The sequence below is a fragment of the Typha angustifolia genome, chromosome 4 (assembly GCF_048772165.1).
Source record: "Typha angustifolia cultivar Huaian chromosome 4, ASM4877216v1, whole genome shotgun sequence".
Classification (NCBI taxonomy): domain Eukaryota; kingdom Viridiplantae; phylum Streptophyta; class Magnoliopsida; order Poales; family Typhaceae; genus Typha; species Typha angustifolia.
The window spans coordinates 5,593,481-5,601,594 of NC_133242.1; the positions used below are offsets into that span (position 1 = coordinate 5,593,481).

Below are 8,114 nucleotides of genomic sequence, written 5' to 3' on the forward strand. Positions count from 1 at the left end.
GATCGGTGACTACTTGTGAACTAGAGGGAGAGAGAGAGGGAGAGAGCTAGAGAGAGAGAGAATGCGGGGAAGAGAGAGAGAAAAAGAATACTAGAGAGAGAGAAGGTCACGCAGCGGCGACAGAGTGGCCGGTGGGCCGGGTCCCACCTCCACACGTCGTCGCGGTGTGGAGAAGAGTGGCTCGGTGGAGGTGTGTGGCACCCCCACCGTTGCCGCAGCATGTGTTGCATGCTGGGCACGAGACCGGCCACAGCGTGGCCGGTCGCGTCGTGCCTAGCAAACTTTAGTTCTTTCTTTTTTCTTTTTTTTTACCCTAGTTAGGTTATTACAAGGACAAGGTGATCGGAAACGTTGTGGATTGATTCTAACTATGTCAAATTGGATCGTATCATGAGGACATTGAGCTCGATGGATCGAGTTTATTAATCTTTCAGTTGATTTATACATGTAAGCCCTTAAGGTAAGTTTAGTTAAGTCATGTAAGTCATTAAGACAAGGTCAATTAAGTTATGTAAGTCAATAAGGTAAGTTTAAATAAGTCATTTAAGGCTCTAAGGCAAGTCTTAGTTCGAGTCGTATAAGTCTTTAAGGCTAAGTCCGAGTATGACTCATTGTACCCGACCTTTATCTATAGAGGGGCTAGGCTTCTTTATTAATTTATCCAATCATTGAAAAATTATTTTAGTCTTCAGTTTATCTTAGGAGTAAAAGTAAGATAATCTAAGAGTAGAAGTAAGTTAATCATAATCGTTTAATTTCCTTATAGTAGATCTAAATTAGAAACTCTAATTCTACCTCCAACTCATATCCATCATCACCTCCAGCAGCCACCCTACAATATGGCCGTCCACCACCACTCTTGGCTGTCCGCCACCCTCCGATGACTGCTGCAACGTTGGATATTTACTATTCTGCCATATTTTGATATCTTTTTACTATTTTATTTATATATTTCCATACAGACCTTAGATTTAGGTAAAACTAAGCCATTACAAGCCTAACTCACGAGGCTACCACCACCTCAAATTTTATAATTTGCTTACTTCATGATCGGTCGTGATCTAGTTCATAATAAATTATTATTATCTTTGCAAAAGTTATATGTTTTCTTCCTTTTCTTCTTTTTCTTCTATTATTTCTTCTTCTTCTTCTTATATCCCTTAATCATTCTCTTTTTCTCTATACAAGTCTATCTAATCACTCTTTAATTAATAAAGTAAGAGATTAATCAGAGATAGTGGTGAGATAATTATGATAAAGTAAAGGCTAACTCTAATTATCTCACCATTATCTTTTATTAATCTCTTACTTTACTAATTAAAGAGAGATTAGAGAGACTTGTATACAAAAAGATGAGGGAATGATTAAAAGATAGAAGATAAAAAAAAACAATCTGCAGCCTAAAAAGAAGAAAAAGAAGAAGAAGAAGAAAATAGTACGGGTCACATAGTTTTCATATCTTAAACTAGGAAATTCCAATTTAGCATAATTTAAAAAAATATTCAGAAGATAATCATTTAACGTCTAAATATTATAAAATTAATTGGATAAAATCAGTGACATCATGATCTATAACTTGATTTAGAGTTTCTTCAGATTAGGAATCTATCTACGACAGAACAAATAATTTTTAGTTTAAATATAAAATTATGAATTAGATTTAGAATTTCGTATTTAAATGCATATTTTAATTTTGCATAGTTTCATAAAAATGTTTAAAAAATAATCATCTGATGCCCAAAAATTATGAAACTAATTAGATATAATCGATGATATTATGATCTAGAACCTTTCTGTTAAGAGTTTGTTTAGATTATGAATTTATTAATGGTGAAATGAATAGTTCCTAGTTTAAGTATGAAATTCTAACTGTAATTTATAATTTCATATTTAAACTAGGAATTATTCGTTCCACCACGAATAGATTCCTAATTTGAATAAAAACTCTAAATATAAAAGTTATAGATCATGATGTCACCGACTTTATCGAGTTAGTTTCATAATATTTGGACATTAGATGATTATCTTCTAGATAAAATTTTAAAACTATGTTAAATGAAAATTTAATAGTTTAAGTACGAAAGCTATGTGACTAGTACCCGTTACTTCTTTTTATGCTTCTTCTTCTTTTTTATTGTTGCTTTTTCTTCTTCTATCTTTGAATCATTATCTCTTTTTCCTATACAAGTCTCTCTAATCATTTTTTAATTAATAAAGTAAGAGATTAATCTTAGATAGTGATAAGATAATTATGACTAGTCTCTTTTTTTTATCATAATTATCTAATTACCATATTTGATTAGTCTCTTACTTTATTAATTAAAGAGTGATTAAATAGACTTATATAAGAAAAGAGAGAATAATTAAGGGATAAAAGAAGAACAAGAAAAAGAAGAAAAAGAAAATATATTAATAACTTTCGCAAATACAATAACAACTTTTATTGTTGTCCCTATACACTTTTTGTACACTACAGAATTTATATATTTTACAATTAAAATTTTACATAAAAACAAATAATAGTCAAGCAGAGTTATGTTTTTAGTTATTTAAATAATTCTAATTATAACACAACTATCTTCGATTAATATTTTACTTTATTAATTAAAGAGCGGGATATGTATCGAAAGAAAGAAGGATTAAGAGATAAAAATAGTAGCAATAGTAGCAAAAGAATATGAGTACGGGGTCATTTGTCTCTCTCTCTTATAGTGTCTCATCAATATTTAATAAGACCCTAAATAACAGAAATGACAAAGTTGGAAGAAAACTAAGGGAAAATGTTACGATCTGACCATGTAGATTAAGTCGAGTCAAGTTGAGTCTATTTATTTTTTAATTATTTCATGATGTAAGCCTTTTAGTCAAGTCTAATTTAGTTGTGTGAGCCATTAAGGTAAGTCAAAATAAGTCATGACAGCCTTTAAGGCAAGTCTAGTTAAGGCAAGTCCAAATAAGTCAAGATAGCCCTTAAGGTAAGTCTAATTAAGTCAAGTAAGCCTTTAAGGCAAGTCCAATTAAGTCATGTAAGCCTTTAAGACAAGTCATAATTCGAGTCAGGTTAGCCTTTAGGGCTAAGTCCGAGTAGGACTCATTGTACACCACCTCTATATATAGAGGGCAAGGCTTCTTTATTCTTCATTAAAGAATCCAAGCATCGAATCATTGAGAGAAATCTAAGTTTAGCTAATTATTATTTTCGTTCTTATTTTTTATCGTAGCTGTTATATTGTCTTTATTTTTATAGGAGTAGATCATAACCGTAGATCCCTTACAAGCATCCAAACCCTAGCCATCTCCTACCTCCAATAGCCACCTTATTACACGGCCGTCCACCACCACCTTTGGCCATCCATCACCTTCCGACAACCGCCACAACGTTGGAAATTACCGTTCTGCCCTCCCTAACATATCTCCACTATTTTATTTTTATCTTTTCATCCCTACCTTCGATTTAGGTGAAATTAGAGCCATTAGAACCCCAAATCATGAGGCTACCTCTATCTAAATATTCATAATTATCCTACGGACAGATCGTTCCAGATCTGGTCCGTAACATAAAAACATCATGTGCAAGAGAAACCGAAAACAACCCTTCCTCCTAAAATTGAAAATCAAGCTAATTTTTGGTGCAAATAACTCTTAATAAATAATAACTTTGATTTTAAAATAAACTTGTTGCACAAAGTAAGGTTTGATTTTTCACATAATGAAAATGTAAGGTTTGATTTTTCACATAATGTAAAACCCTCAAAGTTGTATTGGGGTTCTAATAGTTGTTAACGAACTTTGTGACGCAACCAGAGGATTTGAACATATCTTTATTAGAACCTCAAAGTTTTTTTGGGCCATGCATAATGGTCATCATTCATCCTGACTTTATGAGTGTGCTAAGATTTGATCAAACCTTGAAAGAAGTGGCCTAACTTTGTACTTATATAGATAAAGTTATTCTAGGTTCTCTTGTAGTACTTCTATTATATGAATCCACTTGAGTCTGTCCACATAGCATGCTATATTATCACCTTCAAAACTTTTTTTTCTTTAAACCTAGAGTATGGATATCTCCGGTTTAAATAGAGTTATCATCTTTTGGTGGTATTAATCAACTAGTCTTTAGACCTACTGCACAAAATATTTTTCTAATTAGATCTTTGTTAAAACCTTTAATTTGAGAATTCGCTAAATTTGTACATGATAAAATGTAATTCACAATGTTTACTTTATTTTCTAATAGATGTCTCACATAATTATGTTGAAGATGTTGAATTAAAATAGGAGGAATAGGGTTTAGTCGTATGCACAAGTTAATCAAAAAGTCTCTTAACCACTTAACCTCTTTATCTGTCGATCTCAAAGCCACTAGCTCAAACTCAACGGAAGAATGAGTTATACAAATCTGTTTATACCATTATCTACATAATTCCATCTTGCATCACTATATTCTTAAATGATAGATAAATTTCATCAATAATATAGTGCAAATGATATAGCTCCGAAATATCCTAAACAATAAATATTGCTTTCCAATCTTCAAAATTAGGTTAACTAGGGTATCAACCAAAAACAATGTTTTTGGACATGTGCAATATATTGCATACATTAGATTTTTAATAACCCTCAAGTTGTGATACATAGTGGTGCTTATTCATATCAAGTTTTTTCACATCCAATTGTTCTCAGAATTAATTACGAAGAAAATATTGTAGCTTCTTCAAATTATACTTAACTTTTTTTCTCCTAATTTTTTTTAATAAAATACTTAAGTTTTTAGCTTTTTTTAGTGTAAGGCTACAATGAGATAGACCAATTTTGATATTAAGTTTGAGGTAAAATCTATTTGGATATATAAGTTTAAAAAAAAGGCTAGTTTGGTCAAAAACTTCATAGACACTATGTAGCGATGTATATACGTTGCACCTTTCTTTTTCTGAATATCATTATCATGGTGACTAGTAATAGTATATGCAACGACTGTAAGTCAATTAGGAACCATCTTAACCTCATACGAGGGATGTAGACATATTAATTGTTGTGGCTTGTGGACTATTCTAAGTCTTGCGCTGGTCAAATTTGGGGCTCACTCACTTTATCCAACCAAAGAAAAAGTTGCCAAACAAATTAGAATCATGGGTGGAAAGAAAATTTATAAATCACAATCTATATTTTACCTATTTTGTTATTCATATATTATCTTTGAGGATTTCGTAACTCAACATCATTCTTTTTTGTTTTTAATTCTGATTTAACACCCTTCGTACTTAGACGGTAATAACAAAAAAATATTCTATTATAATATATAAAATAATTTACAAATACCTAAATTATCTCTGTCTTCTTTACGAGAGGTGTGGAAAGAAGAGAAATGAGTGGTAGGAGTATTTTAGAATTTTAGTCGATATTAGTTAATCAAGATATGTGTTAAATGAGAATTATATAGAAAAAAGAGGGGTTAAGTTATAGTCCCCAAAGACAGAGTGTGAATCATAAAATAAATAAATATGAGGTGTAATTTATAAAATTAAAAAAAAATTCTAAAAATTATTATACAAAAATAATTTTTAGAAACTAGACGAGTACAAGGATGTGAAGGATTAGTCACTTTAAGGACAAAATATCAGAAGTGCGGTGAATTTATATGATTTGATGACGATGTTTGAGTAAGTTAGATTAAGTTGAGGAGGGTCTAGTTGATTTTTTTTGCTATCAATTTTTAAATTCAAATTAAAATGGATAATCTAGGTATGTAACTAGTAGGGCGAGAATTACTAAGCTACTATCCATAGAAATTTTAAATTTTTCTACAAACGGATTGACGTAGATCTGGTTCGTATCACTTTCGGAATGAAGAAAATAGGAAAACTAATGAAATTGGAATTTGATAGATTTTTAATAATTTATGAGGTCCATGTGTACCAAGAAAAATGTCAAAGAATTTATATGAAAAAATCCAATCTATCTCTCTCCCTTCTCTTTCTCTCTCTCTCTCTCTCTATATATATATAATTTGATTTAACACCCAAAAGAAAGAAAGAAAAAAAATGATATCTGGTTTTGATATATCCAAATTCTAGATTTTCTTTTTCAAATAGAGTGTTTATTTTAAAAATCTATGATGATATTGAATTGATCTAACTTCGTGAAAGAAGTTGGGCATCCAAGCACATAATTCTATTAAGATTACAGTACTACGTTTTCACTCTCATGGAAATGACAAATTTCAGAGTAATATATAACACTGAATCTATTTACAGAGTTCTTCATGTGGATATTTTTCTACGAGCAAAGAAAGTGTCGACATTGATAAAGACGGGAACGTAGACCTTAGAGTCCAAGTTCTTGGTGAACAGCAAACATCATTGGCTTGGTGATCAGCAAACCTCATGTGCCTATAAATAGCAGTGATGCACTCAAGAATATCACCACAACCTCTCTCTCTCTCTCTCTCTCTCTCTCTCTCTCTCTCTCTCTCTCTCCCGCTCCCGTAGAAGTAATTTAATGGCTGCCAAAAAAATCTTCCTTGCTTTTGTAATCCTTTTCTTGGCTGTCACCGGAGATCTCATTCCTCATGTGAGAGCTACTATTAACATTGATCCCGGAAACCCAAACAGGCAGGCCTGTGGACACAACTGTCCAGTTAGTGGACGCCCATACACTGGTTCTAGAGGCCCATACACTGGTTCTAGAGGCTCATACAGGTCCATACGCTCTCCTCCTCCTTCTCCTCCTCCTCCTCCTCCTCCCCTTAAGAAGACTCATGCCACAACTACCAAGGAAGTGAAGAAAAGCTCTACTATCGGTTAGTCATACTGGTTGGACGAACTATATGTTCTTCTAAATTCTTTCTGTTAAATTAAAGATGAAACACTTCTATATAATTTTAGAAGGGCATACACGCAAGTAAAGAAAATTTTCAAATATTTTTACACAAAAAGCCAAATATTTTAGTAGGCCCAATTTAATAATTTTAATTAGTTTGATCGTAGCAATGTAAATCGAATCGGACGGACTGAAGCTCGGCTCGAAATTCAAATCGACCGAGCCGAGCCCAACTACTCAGTTTATTTGACATCCGTAGTTGGACCAAGGTTTTAAGATGGCCCAACTGAAATTTGAACTACGACATTTAGATTCAAATAATGTTAATTTAGTAGCTCAGTTCTTGACCTTTGTTAATGTTCTAATATTTCTAATCATATTCTTTATAATTTTATGTTTCAGGTAGCACTCCCTAATGTTCAAGATCTGCATCGGCATCCAATTGTCGTATCCGTGGTTCTCCTGATAGCCAACCTTTCATAAAATAAAAGAGCATATTGTGGAGGAATATATTTACCTCCTAGTTATAGTAATGCTTTTATAATAAGGTTGCTCTTTGTACTTTGGATAATTTACTCCCAATAAAATATTTTGATTTTAACAGCATTAAGTCAGTTTTACCTATAATCAACAATATCCATATATTCTTTGGTCTTCCTCCTCTCCCACTATCATGAAATCTGCAATCTCCATATTGGCATAAATCCCTTCTTATTATGCACATTTATTAATTACTGCATTTGCCAAGGTTTAATTCCATCGAGAAGGCTCCTAGTGCTACTCCCCAACGACTACACATGCTCTTGCTATATTATATTATATTATATTATATTTGCATGAATTATATATGTTTCCCCTTTGTGAATCAACAAAATGAAATAATAAATTAAAAAGAATATTGATGTAATACTAAAGTAAATCGGATGATTGTTCATGATATGTAATAATACTTGCTCTCCCACCTGAAATATTGTTTGGAACATTTTAAGGACAAGAAAAAGGGAACATGATCCAATTTTATAGAGTGATTGATAAGACTAAAATTCATGCACACTGTCCTCCTCCTTTATCTATTTGCACAAAATCAATAGATAACACATAAGTAAAACATTTTAATTTTTTTTAAAAAGGATTAAACATGCCACATTCTCTTTTAGCTAGCCTAGTATCATAAAATCTATTATCATTAAGAGGTTTTGTAACAATATGTACTAATTGATAATCAGTGCAAACAAATTCAAGTTCAATATCACCTTTTAAATATAATATTTTATAGTTATAGAATGTTGAATAGA

The 8,114-nt window shown here is 31.8% G+C and overlaps 1 long non-coding RNA gene across 1 annotated transcript; it reads left to right on the forward strand.

Moving 5' to 3' along the window:
- Window positions 1-6,440: 6,440 nt before the first annotated feature.
- LOC140759445 (uncharacterized) lies at window positions 6,441-7,429 on the forward strand. Its single transcript, XR_012104234.1, has 2 exons — window positions 6,441-6,799; window positions 7,222-7,429. It is a non-coding gene; the product is annotated as an uncharacterized lncRNA (long non-coding RNA).
- The last annotated feature ends 685 nt before the right edge of the window (window positions 7,430-8,114 follow it).